Genomic DNA, 21,760 nt, shown 5'->3' on the forward strand with positions numbered 1-21,760 from the left:
ATATATTTAATGCAGGTTTTTTGGGTGCTGGAGAGTATCAGTTTGCTGGCTTGTCCTGAATCTTATAAAGCTTGCCAAACACTGAGCTTTTGCTTGAGAGACAGGCAACATTTCTGTGAATTGTTAACTAATTGACTGGCATATCATACACAGAAAGATCTGCACTCTGACCAATATTTAATAAGCTGTGAGAAACTAGGAGACATCTTCTGCAACACAGTTCAAATTGAAACTGCTTTTTATGTAATTGCAGTTCACGAACCCTGGAGAGGTTATAGAAAGAAGCAGCCGTGTAAAAGAATGCTGGGTATCCAGTTCCTGAACATAGCAAACAGACAGGAAGCAGAATGCCTAATAGGAATGATTCCCAACAGAACCCTGAATTCAAATTAAGCCAATTGATCGCTGCTTCCAGCTATTGCAGACTTCCATTTCTAACCTGATAAAGTCAATCAATATTACTGGACTTTAATTCTGATACTTATGCGCAACAATGTGTGAGCATTTTGATCCACAAAGACGTGTTCAGCTTGGAATGGAGAAATTTCAGCTATTCACTCAGCTTGGGTGGATTTTTATTTGCTCCTTTTAAAAAAAAATATTTAAAGGCACTCAATATTTTTCTGTTAAGCTGGCAGACTATCACTAATAACCACAAGAGATTCTGCAGATGCTGGAAATCAAGAGCAACATGCATAAAATGCTGGAGGGACTCGGTGGGTCAGGCAGCATCTATGGTAATGAATAAATAGTAGATGTTGCAGGCCCAGGCACGTCATTAGGTGTCCTGATGCCGGGTTTCACCCTGAAATGTCGACTGTTTATTCATTTCCATAGATGCTGCCTGACCTGCTGAGTTGTTAAGTGTGCGGCTCCAGACCATCATCAATGTAAACTTGCAGATGAACCTTGACAAATCCAACTCCTGCTTTGAAATACCAGTGCAATTTTGAATTCAGTTAAAATATTTATTGCGTTTTAACCGAGGTGGTAGTGCTGTGTTCCAAAGTACCATTCCAATGGAACCACTGTCTGGAACTGATGAAAAAAAACTCCTTTGGGGGACAGATCTTCCCCTTCTGCCCTGAATATTAATGTGGTAACTTTTCAGAATTCGTTATAAGAGGAAATTTTAGTTACCTAGAGACTTGCTACCTCTTTGTGGTACGGCATTGAACATAGAACAGACAGCACAGCATGGGCCCTTCAGTTCACACTGTGGTGCTGACCTATATAAACGTACTCCACAATCAGACTGGCCCTCCCCTACTGCACTGTCCATAACCCTCCATTTTCTTTCATCCGTGTGCCAATCTGAGAGTTTCTTAAATGCCCCTATTACATCAGCACTTATCACCACCTCCAGAAGTGTGTTGCAGGGAACCACCATTTTCTGTGTAAAAAACTTTCCTCTAACCCCATTGACTCTCACAGCTACCTGGATTATACCTCTTCCCATCCTGCACTTGTAAAGATGGCATCTCCTTCTCTCCGTTCCTCCATCTCCGCCGTGTCTGCTCTCAGAACAAAGGAGACGTCCTCCTTCTTCAAAGAAAGGGGCTTTCCTTCCTCCACCATCAATGCTGCTCTCACCCGCATCTCTTCCATTTTGCGCACGTCTGCCCTCACTCCATCCTCCCACTGCCACAGCAGGGATAGGTTTCCTCTTGTCCTCACCAACCACCCCACTAACCTTCGTGTGCAGCACATAATTCTCCATAACTTCTGCCACCTCCATTGGGATCCCAAGCACATCTCCCCCCCACCCCCACTTTCTGCAGGGATCGCTCCCTACGCGACTCCCTTGTCCATTCATCCCTCTACCATTCAGGGGTTCAAACAGTCCTTCCAAGTAAAGTGACACATCACCTTTGAATCTGTTGGGGTCATTTACCATATCTCGTGCTCCCTGTGTGGCCTCTGCATATCGCTCTGTCTGCCAGAAAAAAAGGAATTTCCCGGTAGCCATCCATTTCAATTCCACTTCCCAATCCCATTCCGTGATGTCAGTCCACAGCCTCCTCTAGTGCCACAATGAGACAACACTCAGATTGGAGGAGCAACGCCTTATATTCTCTTTGGGTAGCCTCCAACCTGATGACACGAACATCAATTTCCCAAACATCTGGTAATTGCGCCCTCTCCTTCACCATTCACCATTCCCCATTCCTGTTTCTCTCTCTCTCTCTCCCATCTCCCTGCCTGCCCATCACCTCCCTCTGGTGCTCCTCCTCATTCCCTATCTTCCATGATCTTTTACCCTCTCTTATTAAAATCCCCCTTCTCCAGCCCTTTAACTCTTTCACCAATCTATTTCCCATTTCTTTATTTCACCCCCTGCCCCTCAACTATCACCTACCACCTTCTTCCTCCCCTACCCCACCTTCTTGCTCTGACCTCATCTTTTTTCTAGTCCTGATGAAGGGTCTTGGTGGAAACATTGACTGTTTATTCATTTCCATTGATACTGCCTGTCCTGCTAAGTTCCTCCAGAATTTTGAATGTTTTCATCTAAACTTTCCTTCAATCATCTTAAGTGTATGTCCTCTGGTATTTTCCATTACCACCTTGAGAAAAGGGTGCTGACTGTTCACTCTATCTATGCCTCTTATCCTATTATACACTTCTATCAAGTCTCCTCTCATCCCTCTTCACTCAGGCTTTCCTCATAAGTCACATCCTCTATTCCAGAGAGGATCCTGGTAAATCTCCTCTGTATACTCCCTGAAGCTTCCAGATCTTTCCTATAATGAGGTGAGCAGAACTGAACACTGTACTCCAAATGCGGTACAACCAGAGTTTTCTAGAGCTGCAACAATACACATGGCTTTTAAACTTAATCTCCTGACTAATGAAGGCCAGGATAGCATGTACATTTTTAAGCATCCTCATCAACTTACATGGCAAACTTCGAGGGATCTGTAGACTTGGACTATGATCCCTCTGTTCCTTCACACTATGAAGAATCCTGCCATTGACATTGTACTCCACCTTCAAGTTCAATCTTCCAAAGTATATCTATCATCTCACACATTTCAAAATTGAAAACCAACTTCTACTTCTCTGCTCAATTCTGTATTCTGTCTATATCCTGTTGTTACCTATGGCAACTAACTATGCTATCCACAGCACCAAGTTTGTGTCATCTGCGAACTTACTAACCCACCCTTCTACTTCCTCATCCAAGTCATTTATAAAAATTACAAAGAGCAGGGATCTCAGAACAGTTCCCCTTTGTGACAGCACTAGTCACAAACATCTAGACAATGTCCACCACCAACATTAAGACTCACTGGTCTATAATTTCCAGGACTATTCCTATTAGATTTCTTAAACAATGGTTTCCTCTGGTTCCACTCCTGCTGCCAGGGAGAATGCAAAAATCATCATCAATACCCTAGCAATCATTTCCATTATTTCCCAAATTAAACTGCGGTATACCTCGTCCAACCATGCTGACTTATCTATCCTAACATTTTTTAGAAGCTCCAACACAATCTCTCTTTTAATCTTGACATGTTCCAGTTCATTAGCCAACTGTACACTGACTTAACATTTGTCAGTGACCATCTCCCTGGTGAATACTGAAGCAAAATATTCATTAAAGACCTCCGCTGTCTCCTCCATCTCCAAGAACATGCTCCCCCTTTATCCCTCCTATGTCCTACTCTCGTTCTAGTTATCCTCCTGTTCTTCATGTATGGTGGAATGGCCTGGGTTTCCTTAATTCAACTCACCATGGACTGCTCATGTCACTTCTATCTCTTCTAAGTCCCTTCTTAAGTTCTTTCCCAACTACCTTATAATTCTCAAGACACCTGTCTGATTTTTTTTTCTCCTTAAACCTTAGGTATGCTTCTTTCTTTCTCTTAGCTAAATATTCGACCTCTTTTGTCAGCGTGGTTACTTCACTCTGTCATCCTTACATCATTCATTGTTAGATTATTGACCCTCTTTTAAAATGTGTATATTTTACTATGTCACATTGTCACTAATCTCAGCACCTACCTAAATCTGTATACTTAACTACTGTGACAGCTTTAAAATTAAAGAAGCATGGTCAGCATATACTTCACATATTTCCAAACGGTGTTGCTTACCTTGGCAGCCAGTCTGTAAATAAAGTCTCCTCACTGACTAGTTGAGTAAACAGAAGACTTAAAGCAGCTAATTCTGCCTTAGCTCATACTCTGAAGCCATTGGCAAGTTGGCACCAACCTGGCAGTGAGTTGTGGTGTTGGCGGTAGGCTGCTGCTCAGACTCTGCCTGAGAGGATGCACAACTCACTTCATCTGTCCACAATGCCCAGGTCAAACATCACGATGACCACTGCCTTCTAACTGTACAATTGTAATAAGGATGTAGGTCAAGAGGTAACAAGATAACACTAAATCATGAGCAAAATAGCAGAGATGAAATAACTGTTCTAGTTCAGTATCAAAAGGGAATATAACTGTTAAACGAATTAACAGAGAAGATAGAACTCCCAGTCAAGATGGAATTTATCTGCATATACTAAAATAAATGAAGCAGGTGATAGCGAAGGCATTATATATGTAAGTTCATTTCAAAAAGAGATAGGATCAGGAACGAGACTGACTGCTATATTTAAAAAGAAGCTAGAACAATCCAGGAGACTAATGTACAATCAGTTCATTCCTGAAGATGGGGACTATAAACAGAATCATTTGTCAGAGGTATTAGAGGGAATCTGAAAAATGAAGATCAGAGTAGAATTAAGAATAGTCCATCAGACCAAATATAGGAGCAGAATTGGGCCATTCAGCCTACAGAGTCCACTCTGCCATTTCATCATGGCTGGTCTATTTTCCCTCTCAAACACATTCTCCTGCCTTCTCCTTGTAACTTTATATGCCCTGACTAACCAACAACCTGCCATTTTCCGCCTTAAGTACTCCCAATAACTTGGCCTTCACTACCTTTTGGCTAAAGAAATTCCTCCTCACCTCCAATCTAAATGGGCATCCCTCTATTCTGAGGCTGTTCCCTCTGGTCCTAGACTCCACCATCATATGAAATGATCTTTCCACATCTTTTCCATCAAGGTCTTTCAGCATTCGATAGGTTTCAATGAGATTGTGCCTCATTCTTATTAACTACAGCAAGTACAGGCCCAGAGCCATCAAACACTCCTCATAGAAGAATCCAATCATTCCCAGAATCATTTGCATGATCCTCCTTTAAACCATCTCCAATGTCAGCACATCCTTTGTTAGATAGGAGCCCAAAACTGCTCAGAGTACTCCAGGTGAGTACTCATCAGTATCTTATAAAGCCACAGCATTACATCCTTACTTTTTTATTCTAGTCCTCTCAAAATGAATGTTAACATTGCATTTGCCTTGCTCACCACAGATTCAACCTGCAAGTTAACCTTTAGGGAATCCAGCATGAGAACCCCCAAGTCCCTTTGCACCTCGGATTTTTGAATTGTCTGCAGGTTTAGAAAACAGTTTACGCTTTTGTTCCTTCTACCAAAGTGCATGACCATACACTTCTGGACACTGTATTCCATCTGCCACCTCTTTGTCCATTCTCTTCATTCGTCTACGTCCTTCTGTAACCTCCCTGCTTCCTCAGCACTACCTGTCCCTCAACCTATCTTCGCATCGTCTGCAAACTTGGCCACAAAGCCATCAATTCCATCATCCAAATCATTGAAATGCAATGGAAAAAGAAGCAGTCCCAACACTGACCCCTGAAGAACACCAATAGTCACCAGCATCCAACCCAAAAAGGCTCTGTTTATTCCCACTCTTTGCCTCCTGCCAATCAGCCAATCTCTATCCATGCTAGTATCTTTCCTAAGCTTGTCAAAGTATTTCATTTGTGGCGCCTAGTCAAAGGTCTTCTAAGAATCCAAGTGCACAACATCAACTGACTCTCCTTTGTCTATCCTGCCTGTTATTTCCTCAAAGAATTTCAATAGATTTATCAGACTGGATTTTGCTTTAGGAAAACATGCTGACTTTGGCCTCCCCAACAATCAACATCTTAATGACTGAGTTCAGGCTAACTGGCCCATAATTTTCTTTCTTCTGCCTCCTCTCTTCTTGAAGAGTGAAGTGACATTTATAACTTTCCAATCCTCTGGAACCATACCAAAATGTAGTGAGTCTTGAAAGTTCATTAGTAATGCCTCCACAATCTCTTCAACTACCACTTTCAGAACCCTGTGGTGTAGTCCATCTGGTCCTGGTGACTTAACCACCTTCAGACCCTTCAGCTTCCCAAATACCTTCTCCCAAGTAATAGCAATTGCACTCTCTTCTGCCCTGACACTCTCAAACTTTCCGCACTCCGCTAGTGTCTTCCATGGTAAAGACGGATACAAAATACTGTACTTACTTAGTTTATCTACTATTTCCTTCTCCCCCATTACAACCTCTGCAGCATCATTTTCCATGGTCCGATGTTTACCCTTGCCTCTCTTTTACTCTTTTTTTTAGATTATGAGGACACTCAGTCCTCATTTATTGTCATTTAGTAATGCATGCATTAAGAAATGATACAATGTTCCTCCAGTACGATATCACAGAAACACAAGACAGATCAAGACTAACTGACAAAAACCACATAATTATAACATATAGTTACAACAGTGCAAAGCAATGCCGTAATTTGATAAAGAGCAGACCATGGGCACGGTAAAAAATAAGTCTCAAAGTCCCCGACAGCCCATCATCTCACACAGACGGTAGAAGGAAGAAAAACTCTTACTGCCATGAACCTCCAGCACCGCAAACTTGCCGATACAGCACCCTGGAAGCACCCGACCACAGCCAACTCCGAGTCTGTCCGAAAACTTCGAGCCTCTGACCAGCCCTCCGACACCATGCACCAAGCACCATCTCTGCCGAGCGCTTCGACCCCAGCCCCGGCCGCCAAGCAACAGGCAAAGCTGAGGATTCGGGGCCTTCCTCTCCGGAGATTTTCCGATTGCACAGTAACAGCGGCAACGAAACAGGCATTTCAGAAGTTTCACCAGATGTTCCTCCGTGCTTCTCACGTCCATCTCCATCAAATCAGGATTGTACATGGCTTCTACTTAACAGATAACAGATACTCATCCCGGAGTGGCCGCTGTGTGCTGCGTCGCGCCGCCATCATTTATATATCTGAAAATACTTTCAGTATCCTCTTTGATATTATCAGCTAGCTTTTCTTCATATTCTAGTTGCCTTCAGTTGTTTTTTTGAAAAATTCCCAATCCTTTAACTTCCCACTAATGCTTGCTCTAATATATGCCCTCTCTTTTGTTTTTATGCTGGCTTTGACTTCCCTTGTCAGCCATGGTTGCTTCATCCTGCCTTTAAAATAATTCTTCTTTGGGTCGTATCTATCCTATGCCTTTTGACTTGCTAGAAACAACAGCCACTGTGGCTCAGCTGTCATTCCTGCTAGTGTCCCTTTCCAATCAACTTTGGCCAGCTCCTCTCTCATGTCTCTGTAATTTCCTTTACCCTACTGTAATACTGATACAGCAGACTTTAGCTTCTCCCTCTCAAAATGCAGGATAAGTTCTACCATATCATGATCACTTCCTCTGAAGGGTTCCTTTACCTTGAGTTCCCCAATCAAATCAGGTTCATTACACAACACCCAATCCAGAATAGTGTTTCCCAGAGTGGGCTCAAACATAAGCTACTCTAAAAATTCGTCTCATAGGCATTCAACAAATTCTCTCTCTTGGGATCAAGCACCAAACTGGTTTGCCCAATCTACCTGATCATTGAAATCCCCCATGACTATAATAACATTGCCTTGTTGATATGCCTTATCCATCTCCCACTGTAATTTATAGCCCACATCATGTCTGAGGCCAGTATATAACTCCACAGAACCTTTAAATCATATTCATGACCTGCTTGTCAAGATTTGGGACCTGGAGAAGATTCCAGCTGAACTCTTGGAAGCCCTGATTGTCACACTCTTCAAAAAGAGTAACAAAGCTGACTGCAGAAACTATAGAGGCATCTCCCACCTCTCTACGACAGGAAAGATACTCACCCAAGTTTTATGTGCCTGGCTGTTACCTCTGGCAGATCTCCTGCCTGAGAGTCAGTGTGGTTTCTCTCCAGCCAGACGAACATCCGAGAAAGCGTGGGAACAAAATCGCTCACTTTATATGGCCTTCACAGATCTTACAAAAGTGTTTGACTCTGTAAATTGGTCTGCCCATTGGTAGGTACTGCCAAAATCGGGTGCCCAGAGAAATATCTCAAGATGCTGCAGCTCTTCCACAATGATATAAGTGCAATAGTCATCAGCAACAGCAGCTATGAAACAGCTCCTTTTAAGGTTGAGACTGGGGTCAAATAGGAGTGCATTATTGCCCCAACTCTGTTTGCCGTTTTCGTTGCCACCATTCTTCACCTCTCAGGCCAAGACCTCCCACAAGGAGTCGATTTTCTATAGTACAGATAGAGGGGGGTTACTCTTTAACCTTAACAGGTTCAAGGCAAAGAGCAAGGTGTCAACTACTTCCATCATGGAGCTCCAATATGCAGACAACAACACCATCGTAGCTCACTGTGAAGAGGATCTGCAGTGCACAGTGGATGCTTCTGCCTGAGCGGACAAGCTCCTGGGACTTGTTCTAAACATCAAGAAAACTTAAGTCCTGCACCAGCCTGCTCCAGATCAAGCTCCTAGAACTCCAGCTATCCAAGCTGACAGCATCCCTCTGGAGAACACTGATCATTTCCCATGTCTTGGCAGCCTTCTGTCTTCAAGAGCCAACATTGACCTTGAAATAAATCACAGAATTGACTGTGCAAGTGGAACTTTTGACAGGCTGAGAAAGATGGTTTTTGAAGATCGGGATATCAAAAACAACTGTAGGGTTCTGCTCTATAAAGCTGTGGTCCTTCCCTCCTGCTATATGGAGCAGAGTCATGGACGACACAGAGCAGGCACATAAAATCCCTAGAATCTTTACCATCAAAGATGCCTCAGAGAGATTCTGAGAGTTAGCTGGAAGAACAAGCACACTAACTCCAGCATCCTGGAGAAAGCTAACATTAACTCCACAGCTACAATCGTGACTCAACACCAGTTGCAATGTGTCGGCCTCAACATCTGTATGCCCGACTCTCGTCTCCCTAAACATCTCCTGTTCGGCCAACTCAAGGAAGCAAAGCACACTCCTGGAAAGCAGAAAAAGCTGCTCAAAGACAATATCAAGACCCATCTAAGGAAGTGCCACATCAACCTGAATGGATGGGAGAAATTAACACAAGATGGGAAAAGCTGGAGAACGACTGTCTATGAGGGGACTGCACAGCTCGAAGAATACCTCCACAGTGCCGCTGAGACTAAGTGGCTTCAGCGTAAGGAGAGACTGGGAAAGTTCCAACCAGCTACATCCACCACTTCAATGATCTACACCTGCCAACACTGCAATAGCTCTTGTGGATCACAGATCATCTCCAGACCCAGAAGTGACCAGATCAACCACCAGGAGAAGACTCATATTCGACTGATGATGCTGATGATATAACTTCCAAAGGGGTCTTTTTTACCCTTGCAATTTCTAAACTCTACCCACAAGATTCTACATCTACAGATCATATGTCACGTCTTTTTAAGGATTTGATTTCATTTTTTACCAACAGGGTCACCCCACCCTCTCTGCCTGCCTGCCTGTTCTTTCAGTGCCATGTGTAAACTTAGATGTTAAGCTCTCAACTATTACCTTCTTTCAGCCACGGCTCAGTGATACCCACAACATCATACCTACCAATCTCTAACTGTGCTACAAGATTCTGTGTACGGCGTGCATTCAAATATGACACCTTTGATCCTGTATTCATTACTCTTAGTTTTCGTCTCCATGTTACACTGCAACTCATCCCACTGACTGCAATTTTGCCCTATCATCTGCCTGTCCTGATCGTCTCACTGCACACTGCATCTACTTGTACACCAACTGCGCCATTCTCAGCCCTATCAGTCTGCTTCCCATCCCCCTGCCATAAACCCTCCACAATCCCTCAAGCAAACCTGCCAGAAGGATCTTGGTCCCCTTGGGTTCAAGTGTAACCCGGCCCTTTTGAACATGTCATACCTTCCCCAGAAGAGATGCCGATGATCCACAAGTCCACTGCCCACTGCCCCAGTTCCTCAACCACACATTCATCTGCCAAATCACCCTATTCTTACCCTCAATTGTGCATGACTCAGGCAGTAATCCAGTGATTATTACCCTGAAAGTCATGTTTTTTAGCTTTTTACTGAAAGTCATCGAGCTACAGACATGGTCAACATTAACGTTAAAAAAAGGTCAGGGATAACAAATCTTATTGAATTCCTTAAGAAAGTAATGAGAAGAATAGACAAGGACAATACCGTAGTGACTACTTGTCAGTAGATTAGTAAGTAGTAACTGAGTTTTTTGAATTCTTTGATAAGATACTGCTTAAGATCCCAATACACTGATGACAAGCGTGGTTGCACTACTCATTAGTGTTTTATAAAGGCTCACAGTAATTATAATATTTTATACTCTATGCCTCTACTTCTGAAGATTAGAATCCCACATACCTTGCTAATTGCACCCTTCAGCCCTACAATGTTAGGCTCAAACATACTTTTAGAACTGTATCAACTAGCCTTTACCGTGTCTCATCATTTTTTTCTGCATCATTGCCTTTTGCCCTTGTTTATATTTGCTATTAGTCTGTCCTTTTTACCACACTCATAACAGACTGAATACCAAAATGGATATAAAATTGAAAAGGACACCTGGAATCAAAATATAGACCGACTGACTGCAAGAGAGTTCAAGAAAATATTATAAGTTTGCAAACTGGGAGTGTCATTGGAACATGATCTTCAGTATGGATGGTACACTTAAGTAGGAAGGATATAATACCCACATATTCATTAAAAATTAGCTTTAATGGGCATCTGGGTGTACTCAACATAGACTGTAAAAAGCAATGATACAAACTAATAAGATTTGGGTTTATTTCTAGTGAGATAGAATTGAAAAGCAGAAAATCTGTGTGAATCTTGTGCAGCATTTTGGTTAGACCACACTAATATTTTCATTTAATCATTCAGGGGATGTAGGCGTCACTGCAAAATCTGCCTGTCCTCAATTGTTCCTGGCAAGGTAGCGGTGAGCTGCCTTCTGGAACCACTGCAGACTATGTGGTGAAGTTACTCCCATACTGCGGTTAGGTAGCTCTGTCAACGGTTCATGGCCATAAATATATAATGGTCAGTGTCAAATTCAGAAGGGAATTCAGGAAAAACTTCATTACCCAGAGAGTGGTGAAACTCATCACCACAAGGAGTAGTTCAGCCAAGTAGTCGCAATTCATTGAAGGGGGAGCTACGGTGCAGGAGAGAGAACAGGATAGGATATGTTCCTGGCGTTAGATGAAAAGGGTGGGAGAAAATTTATGTGGAGCATGATTCTGCTGCGCCAGGTAGCCTGCTAATTTCAGGTAATGTGCAGACACCATTTCAATGAAATGCTGAGTTTCTGAAGGGGACGTCTAAATGGAGGTAACAGGAACCACTCCAAGTCGTGTGAACAATTCTGGTTCAGTAAGGAACGTAAAAGAGCAAGGCTGGAACTGCATTTAGTAAAGTTACAGTAAGAACAAGCAAACATTGAAATCAGAATGCCATCGTGGGAGCTATGCATTCTTTCAAAGTTCTCAAATCCTGCCATATCCTGTCACATGAGAGTGAGGAATAAAATAAACAGAGCAACTGAATTCCAGTGCAAAGGTCAGGGACAGAGTTCCTGGCATCAAGGCAACATCTGAATGGAAGTGGACTTGGAATTGGCTTGTTGTTGTCACAGGTACTGAGAGACACCGAGAAGCTTAGCCATGTGTACAGATAATTTCAAAACAAATGTGCATCAAGGTGGTAAAAGGGAAAACAGTGATGGAATGCAGACTACAGGGTTACTCTTGCAGTTGTAGAGGAAGTGCATTGCAGGTAGACAATAAGGTGCAAGGATCATGATGAAGTATATTGTAAGATCAAGAGTTCACCAGTAATGTACAAGAATTCACTCAGGAGTCATGTAACAGTTGGACAGAAGTTGTCCTTTATCCCAGTTTAGATTTTTCCTGTCTTCTGCCTATTGGAAGAGGGAGAAGAGAGAATGACCAGGATTGAGTTGTCTTCGATTATGCCAGTTGTTGCTCTTGGCTGGCATAGTAACATAACGATTCGTGTGACACCATTACAGCTCCAGCCATCAGCGACCGGGGTTCAATTCATGCTGCTGTCTTTAAGCAGTTTGCAAGTTCTCCCCGTGACCAAGTAATCTTCCTTCAGGTGTTCCAGTTTCCTCCCACGTTCCAAAGACTACGGATGAGAGTTAGAAGATTAGAGCATACTACTTTGATGCCAGAAGCATGGCTGCCTCTGCACATATTCTGACTGTGTTGGTCGTTGAGGCAAATTACACATTTCACTGCATGTTTCAGTGATTCTTTTAAAGGTGAAGATTAGCTTTATTTATCACATGTACATTAGAACAGAGAAACATGTTTCTATATCCATATGACAAATGACCCTAATCTTTAAGCAGAATCAGGTTTAATATCATTTGTATATGTCATGAAATGTGTTGTTATGTGGCAGCATAACAAATGCCTTATAATAAAAACTGTAAACTACAGTAAGGTATATACATATATATATATATATATATATATATATATTTAACAAGTTAAATTAAATAAGTAGTGCAAAAAAAGGGGGGAAAAAGTAGTGAGATAGTGTTCATGGGTTCAATGTCCATTAAAGAACTTGATGGCAGAGGGGAAGAAGCTATTCCTATATCACTGAGTGTGCACTTTCAGGCTCCTCCACCTCCATCCTGATGGTAGCAATGAGAAGAGGGCGTGTCCTCAGTGATGCGAGTCATTAATGATGGATGCCACCTTTTTGAAGCATTGCTCTTTGAAGATGTCATAAATGCTGGGGAGGCTAGTGCCATGATGGAGCTGGCTGTGTTTACAACTTTCTGCAGCTTATTTCGATCCCGTGCAGTGCCCTCCCCCACATACCAGACAGTGATGCAGCCAATTAGAATGCTCTCCATGGTGCATCTGTAGAATTTTGCACAGGTCTTTGGTGACGTACCAAATCTGCTCAAACTCCTAAAGAAATATAGCTGATCTCATGCCTTCTTTGTAGCTGCATTGATATGTTGGGCCCAGGATAGATCCTCAGAGATGCTGATGCCCAGGAACTTGAAATTGTTCACCCTTTCCACTTCGGACCCCTTGATGAGGACTGGTGTGTGTTCTCTCATCTTACCCTTTCTGAAGTCCACAGTTAATTCTTTGGTCTTGCTGACATTGAGTGCAAGGTTGTTGCGACATCACTCGACTGGCTGATCCACCATACTCCTGTATGCTTACTCGTCACCATTTGAAATTCTGCCCACAATAGTTATGTCATTAGCAAATTAATTGATGGCATTTGAGCTGTGCCTAGCCACACAGTCATAGGTGTAGAGAGGGCAGAGCAGTGAGCTAAGCTTACATCCTTGAGGTGCACCAGTGTTGATTATCAACAAGGTGGAAATTTTATTACAATCTGCAAAGACTGTGGTCTTCCACTGAGAAAGTTGAGGATCCAAATGCAGAGGGAGATACAGAGGCCCAGGTTTTGGAGCTTTTTGATCAGAACTGTAGGAACTGTTGTGTTAAACGCTGAGCTGTAGTCATTAAACAGCAACCTCATTTAAGTATTAGTATTGTCCAGGAGATCTAAGGCCAGTCAAATAACACCCATTGTAGACCTACTGTTGCAATAGGCAAATTGCAGTGGGTCCAGGTTAACAGGAGTTGACTTTAGCCATAACCAATCTCTCAAAGCAATTCATCACTGTAGATGTGAATGCTGCTGGACGATAGTCGTTCTCCCTGCTCTTCTTGGGCACTGATATGATTGTTGCCCTTTTAAAGCAGGTGGGAACTTCTGACTGCAGCAATGAGAGTTTAAAAACTTTTTTAAGTACACCCGCCAGTTGGTTGGCGCAGGTTTTCAGAGCCCTACCAGGTACATCATTGGGGCCTGTCTCCTTGCAAGGGTTCACCCTCTTGAAAGATGTTCTGACATCGGCCTCTGAGACAGAGATCACAGGGTCACCAGATGCCATAGGGATCCTTATAGCTGTAGTTTTATCCCCCCTTTCAAAGCATGTATCAAATGTGTTGAGTTCATCTGGGAGTGAAACATCACTGCCATTCATAATGCTAGGTTTTGTTTTGTAGGAAGCAATGGCCTGCAAACTATCCCAGAGCTGAGGTGCATCCAATTCTGCCTCTAACCTCAATTGGAATTATTTTCTTCTTTATCTATTCTGAGGCATCATGAAGTGTTGACAGAGTTCATAGAGGGGAGGCCGATTTCATGATATGTTGAGCCATGTCCACAACTCCCTGAAATTTCTTACAGTCCTGGGTAGACCTACCAGGCTGTGATGTGTCTGGATAGGATGCTTTCTATGGTACATTAAATATTGGTGAGACATGCTAAATTTTCTTCACCTTCTGAGGAAGAAGTCCTGGTATGTTTTCTTAATGATGTTTACACCTTGAAACTTGCAATGGCTGTGGCATCAAGCAATTCTAATGTATATTGAAGGTAATGGAAATCAAGGAGCACAGGAATTGTGGCTTTGCTGCAGTTCTAATTAGATCAAAGGAAAATAGGCTTGGAAATCTGTCATCCAACCTGTAGAATATTGTGACAGGCATTTCTCATGGTAGTGTCCTCAGCCAATCTTGTGTCTTTTTTTGTTTCTTCAATAACCTTCCCCCTCTAACAAGGTCAGAAGTGAATGTGATCAAAGACGATTGTGCGAAGTTCCTTTCTAAATTTCTCAGAAAATGAGGTTTCCATCTCTGCATTTTTCAATTAGAGATTAATAACTTCACCTAACAATGCCATCTCTTATAAGAGAGGATCTAGTGGTGGTATTTCCACAATTATCAGTGTTGATACCACAGATGTCAATGAACAGCATAGTGGCATACCTAGTAGAAATGACCATATAACCATAACCATATAACAATTACAGCATGGAAACAGGCCATCTCAGCCCTTCTAGTCCGTGCCGAACACTTACTTTCATCTAGACCCACTGACCTGCACTCAGCCCATAACCCTCCATTCCTTTCCTGTCCATATACCTATCAATTTTTTTTTAAATGACAAAATCAAACCTGCCTCTACCACTTCTACTGGAGCTCGTTCCACACAGCTACCACTCTCTGAGTTAAGAAGTTTCCCCTCGTATTACCCCGAAACTTTTGCCCCTTGACGCCTCTCACCTCCGGCGACCTGGGTTTGATTTTGACTTTTGCGCTGTTTACATAGAGTTTGCACATTCTCCCTGTCAGTTTCTGCAGTGGGGTGTGGGGGTCTGTTTCTCCCCTACGTCCCAGAAACATGTTGGCTTGCAGATTAATTAGCAAGGTGAATGGTGAGTGATTGAACTAAGGGGTTGATGAGTGGTTGTGGGAAATATTAAATAAGGTTACTTTGCAGCAAGTGTAAGTGAATGCATTGTGATCAGCACAGTCTTGTGGTCTGCTGATATTCTCAAAAGGGATGGGACTGCTGCACCACCTTGAACGGGTTTTGTGATCCTCAGCAGAATCAGTCTCGGACCTGGCAATGGTCTCATACATGTTATACAGCCCTGCTGTTATGAGAATTCAGCAATACCAGTGTTGCAGGGAGCAACTATGGAAAGAAGAAAGAGAAGCAGGGAAAGAGGAAGTAGCGAGAAGGAAAAACAGAAACGGGGGGGACAAGGCAACCTAGATGGTCTCTGTCGAGCCAGCTCATGTCCAATTTTTCATTCACCAACAATACACATTTGATAATCCCTCTATTATTCATCATCTCAGCATCAGCTTGACCACAATGCGAGTTATAACTGCCAGAAGAACACGATTTAGAAATCAAACCACGTCGAAGGCCATGTGATTACCATTGCCCAAGCCCATAGTGAATATTTTCCTTGCACTTTTTTCTCTCCTGTTCTACTGAAGAATGTGATGCAAATAGTTGCTGTAAAGTTGGTAGGAAGTTGCTGGCTTTCAGAAGAGGAGACACGAGATAGCCCTAAAGTGGCAGCAGTCTCATTTGTTGGTAGGAAGCAGCAAATGATCTGTCGTGGTGACAGGAAGCGGGATGCATCAGATTTACGTGCGGTGTCAACACTGCTGCAGCAACTTAGAGGTGCCTCAGCCACCCGAATAATCAGTTGGAGGAGTTGTTTGGGCTATCATGAGTCTGTAAGTACACACAGTCTGTGATTGCATGGCAGATGACCAGGCTTCCTTTGCAATAGCTGATCTAGCATGACTTCTACCTGTGCTACAACAGAAGCTGAGACATTGGCCTTGGACACTGTGTGATTACTCCATCTGTAAACTCTCTAATAGAGTTGCCCACCACTTCCACGATCTGCAAACTCCATAGGAATTCCCGTGCAAGGCTGGTATAGGAGTTCCTTTCTTCATTGGACAGCATGTCAGCTTTTTGAAAGTCATTACACAAAGTGCTTACTTGTGAATGACATCTTCTCCATTACAATCCCCTCTTGCTGCAGAACACCTGTGCAACCTCACCCTCCACTAACATACCACTGCCCTCCCCACCGTCATAAATAACAGTCTTCAAGCTCAGTGATTTACCAAGAGCAGATCATGTTTCTAAGCCTACCTTAAATTACATAAAGTGTCAAGGTATGAGCTGGAGACTAGGATCATTCATTTGGGTGATAATATACTCACCTTCACTCTGTTCTTGTTTTATTTTCAATTAACTAACCAGTCTACGGTCATGACTTACTGAAATGAGAATACTACAAGGTTTGAGGGATGGCAGTTAGGAACTTGTAAATTAGGTAAGCTATGTTCCTTTAAAAACTGTATTGTATTTCTATCCAAGCAAGTATTTTTATTCGGCCGTGACAACTGAAGATAGCCAGATTAATCTGAGGCATCAAAGTAGGAAAATGCTCTCACTAAAGAATTAATGACTTGGGCTACCACTGAAAGTGATGTCAGCAACTTACGTATAATAATTCTAGTGGATATTAATCCTTTCTGTTTCTAACACGGCATTCATGTTGTTTCCCGCTGCTGTGCTTTGAAGTTCCAACTATACTACTCATGAGATACAGGGCCCCTAACTGTTAAAACATTTATCCCAGGACACTTAGCCAGTCTCAGTCAGCAGTCACAACCTAACATCTGATTCTGTACTCTTGCCAAAGTCTAGGTGCAGATTCCAAAAACAGTTAAACTCATCCCAATAGGGCAGACTTTACAGTGGAACAAAAATCTTCAATTTAACATTAATTGGCTGATGTCCACAGTGAGTGTTGTCTGCATTAAATCTAGTCAGTAAACTTAAAACAGTTAATTTAATTTTATTTTCACAACTGTATCATCAAAGGATTTGTTAACAAGTATTGATAAATTTTAGACATCATCTCATTCTGCCATTTCTAGCATGTGACTTGGATTACTAGGAATCCCAACACAGAAGTTTCATCATAGGCACAATTCCACAATTAATTTTGCAATGTATAATTTCAAAGCAAACAATTCTCATCTTTGCATTTTTCAACATTTTCCTCTTTTGAAGTTTGTATATATCCTGTCACACTACACACTTGTAATGGCTGAAAGCCTCCCATTCAGCTACTAAGTTAGCTGTTCTCAACATGTGAATTTATATAATAAATATTGCTCCCCCTATCCAGGCCGGGGAATGGCAGCACAGCCTGGACCTACTATTCAAAAATGTTAAAAGTTATTTAATATTGATTATTTGGTTTGCTGATTAAATATCAAATGAGACCTGTATATAATCTCCTTTATCCTTAATGCACCATCAATAACTCTCGGAGACGTGAGGTGAGATATAGGCTTTTATTGGCTGGAAGAAAGAACAAGCAGCAATTGACCACCACACAACATCCTGGAGACTGAGGAAGGGTCTGTGCCTCCAATCGCCTTTATACCGGGGTCCGTGGGAGGAGCCACGGTCTGTCGGAGGAGCCACAGGAGCAGTCAGCGGGGGGGTGTCCAGACAGGTATATGTAGTTCACCACAATCCTTAAAGAAAGAAGATAAATTATGATATTTAGTGAAGGAGACTAAATGATCTGAACTGTCATAATCTGTCATTTCTCTTCACAGATACTGGACAACCAGACCTGATAAAGACCGAAAAAGACATTGGTGAGGTAAAAACAAAAGTAATAGTTTAAAAAACTAGTATTTTACAGAATGAGATTAATATTAGGAAAGATAAACTGCCGAAGATCAGTTATGGTGTTTTGTTAGGTCTATGTCTCATGATATTGCAATGACTCTTTTGTTTTAATATTTTTTTACTAACATTCAGTGTAGTTTCAGAATTTTACATTTTGTTTTGTCATCTTACTGTGACCAAGGGAAGTTTCCAGTTAAGGAACAAGTATGGTTTATTTGTATATTTTATTCACAGCTATTTATGTACTTAATAGATATTTAGTGATCAATTTTTTTAAGGAAAAGTTCTCAGTACATCTTCTAAAAACAGATGATTGTTTCTGATGTTATCAGAGAAGTAGGAGCACCAGGAGATTTTGTGACCTGTAGCCAAAAGAAAAACACACTAATGTATACATTTGTGTTACACTCCAGCTTGTATTTATATAGCAGCCTTAACATTGGAAGGCACTTCACAGAAACACAGTCAAGCAATATTTAACTTGGAAATACAAAAGGAAATCTTACAGAAACTGTTCAAAAACATAGACTGTAAGAATCTTTAATGGAGGAGTGGAAGACAGGAATACAGAGAAGTGGAGAATGTAATTGAGAACTCATGTCCAGAAACCTGAAGGCCAATGATGAGGTGAAGGGATGCAAAATTTCAGAAATGAAGGATTGCTGAGTTCTTACATTTTTTTGGCTGGAGGGTAGTACGGGCATAGGGAAGGTGAAGCCATAGAGGAACTTCACACAAATATATGAATCAATTCAAATCATTACAGATATTCATGGTTATTTATGAGCAGGAGTGGAGCTTACAAATGTTGTAATACTTTGTGTAATATGAATAACATTTAGTTATCTATTTCCTCTTATAAGTTCTATTTGACAGTCAGAGCCTGGAGAAAGATTTATACCACCACCGTCTAACGTGGAGAAAAATCACCTGGGAGAACGTCATATAATCTGTAATCCAAACCACAGCAGCAAGTGTGTTCTGTTCAGTCCCTGAACAAAGTACAAATTACTCAGACATTAAGCACAAAAAGCTGAGATTTCAGGAGCAAATGTTCACCTGGGGAGAGAATCTGATATACTGAAATTAAGAAAAACATAGATCTGAAACATATGCATCCAGTTTTTCCAGAATATCCTTGGTTCTGAGATAACTTGAAGGAAATAAGAGACTACCAAGACACACATGAAGCCATTTTTACCAGATTCATTAAATATGAAATAGCTTTCCTCCTTGAAGGATATCGGTCAGCCATTTGGGATATTGTAGTATCTATATTTCTCATGATTATTTTCTGGTACTAACCCGGAAATGAGCAGATTTGTGGAAATCAGATCTGCAATTTGCCACAGTCCCAAATTTGAGCTTATTATTGGGATAAGCAAAGCTGTTTATCACTCAAAGTGTAGAAAATGTAAACCTAAATCATGTGTGAAAAAAAAACAAAGAGAATGGGAAATTCTGAAATTTTTATAATATGTTATGGAAAATAAAAACAACAACTTTTTATGCTATAGAGATTGCTAGCCAGACATCTTTTGAATCTTGGGCATTCAAACATGGATGTCAGCCTCAAGATTAGTAGTAGGTGACTAGCATAAAACCAAAGGAGTGAATTATTTTGAGATAAAATATATGGTATATTTCTTGGGTTCAAGTAGGTTCAGGAGATGCATTTACTACTGAATGGAATTAAGAAGATGTCTAGGGAACAACCTCTCGCAGAGTATTCCAAGACATTAGTACAAATTAATTCTAAAATTGAATCCTAAAATCTGTCAGCACATGAAGAGAAATCTGAAAATGTAGAATTCAATGCCAAAAAATATATTAGAACCATATTTTCAAAGGTGGAGGAATTTCAAATGAAACATTTCAGGCAAGTAAACAAAGCCTGAATTATGATTAATTGAAATTGCAAAGAAAACAGTGCTGAACTCCAGATTAATCTTTGAAGAAATAACAAGCAGGACAGACAAAAGAAAATCAGTGGATGTTGTGTACTTGGATTTTCAGAAGGCCTTGACAAGATGCCACACATGAGGCTGCTTAACAAGTTAAGAGCCCATCATATTACATGAAAGATACTAACATGGATAAAGTAGTAGCTGATTGGCAGAAGGCAAAGAGTGGGAATAAAGGGAGCCTTTTCTGGTTGACTGGTGGTGACTAGTGGTGTTCCACGGGGGTCTGTGTTGCGACTGCATCTTTTTATATTATATGTTAATGAATTGGATGACAGAATTGATTGCTTTGGTGCAAAGTTTGTGGACAATAAATTGGTAGGTGGAGGGGCAGGTAGTTTTGAGGAAGTAGAGAGCATACAGAAGAACTTGGACAGATTGGGAGAATGGGCAAAGAAGTGGCAGATGGAATGTAGTGTCTGGAAGTGTATGGTCATGCACATTGATAGAAGAAATAAAAGGGTACTCTATTTTCTAAGATGATGACCTGATAGTGAGGCTTTGGGCCTACTCCAGGTTGCTCAGGGGTTTGGATCTGAGGACTCAATTTTGGTTTGGAATGCTGTTATTGGTCACTTCAATTGTTTGCATATTTTGTTCTTTGTTACATTCTCTTGTGCATCAAGTGCTGGTCTTTTATTTTTATTTTTATCATTTTTTTCTTTAATTGGGTTCTTTCAGTTTTCTTCCTTTGCAGCTACCAGTGAGCAAGCAAAACTCAAGCTTGGATAACTTACATATTTTTTGATAATAAAATTAATCTTGATTCGTGATTCTTAAAAAGAGAGAAAATTCAAAAACCTGAGGCACAAAGGGGCTTGAGAGACCTTCTGCAGGATTCCTAAAGGTTAATTTCCACATTGAGTCTGTGTTGAGGAAGGTAAATGCAATGTCAGCATTGAGTTCAAGAGGAGTAGGATATAAAAGCAAGGATGTCATGTTGAGCAAACACGAGGAAATCTGCAAATGCTGGAAATTCAAACAACAACACACACAGAATGCTGGTGGAACTCAGCAGGCCAGGCAGCATCTATAGGGAGAAGCGCTGTCGACGTTTCGGGCAGAGACCCTTTGTCAGGACGAATGTAATGTTGAAGCTTTTTAAAGTATTGGCGAGGCCTCACTTGGAGTATTGTGAACAGTTTTGGGCCCCTTATCTTAGAAAGGATGTGCTAACACTGGAGAGGGTTCAAAGGTGGTTCATGAAGATAATTCCAGGATTGAACGGCTTGTCATGTGAAGAGCATTTGATGGCTCTGGGCCACTACAAACCGGAATTCAGAAGAATGAAGGCTCACCTAATTGAAACCTATGAAATGTTGAAAGACCTCGTTAGGGTGGATGTGGAGGGGATGTTTCCTATGGTGGGGGAGTCTAGGGCCAGATGATACAGCCTCAGAATAGACAGGCATCCTTTTAGAATGGAGCTGAGAAGGAATTTCTTCAAGGAGAGAGTGGTGAATCTGTGGAATTTGATGTCACAGGTGGCT

General features: G+C 41.6%; 1 long non-coding RNA gene across 2 annotated transcripts in view; it reads left to right on the top strand.

Annotated features, from left to right (window-relative positions):
- The window catches only part of LOC140734411 (uncharacterized), a 159,440-nt gene that overhangs the window by 117,264 nt on the left and 20,416 nt on the right, over positions 1-21,760 (top strand). For both annotated transcript variants that reach the window (XR_012100538.1, XR_012100537.1), the window contains exon 3: positions 18,231-18,277. This is a non-coding gene — a long non-coding RNA (uncharacterized lncRNA). The remainder of the gene's footprint in view (positions 1-18,230; positions 18,278-21,760) is intronic.

Source organism: Hemitrygon akajei, chromosome 10 (genome assembly GCF_048418815.1).
Source record: "Hemitrygon akajei chromosome 10, sHemAka1.3, whole genome shotgun sequence".
In the NCBI taxonomy this organism is placed as follows: Eukaryota; Metazoa; Chordata; class Chondrichthyes; order Myliobatiformes; family Dasyatidae; genus Hemitrygon; species Hemitrygon akajei.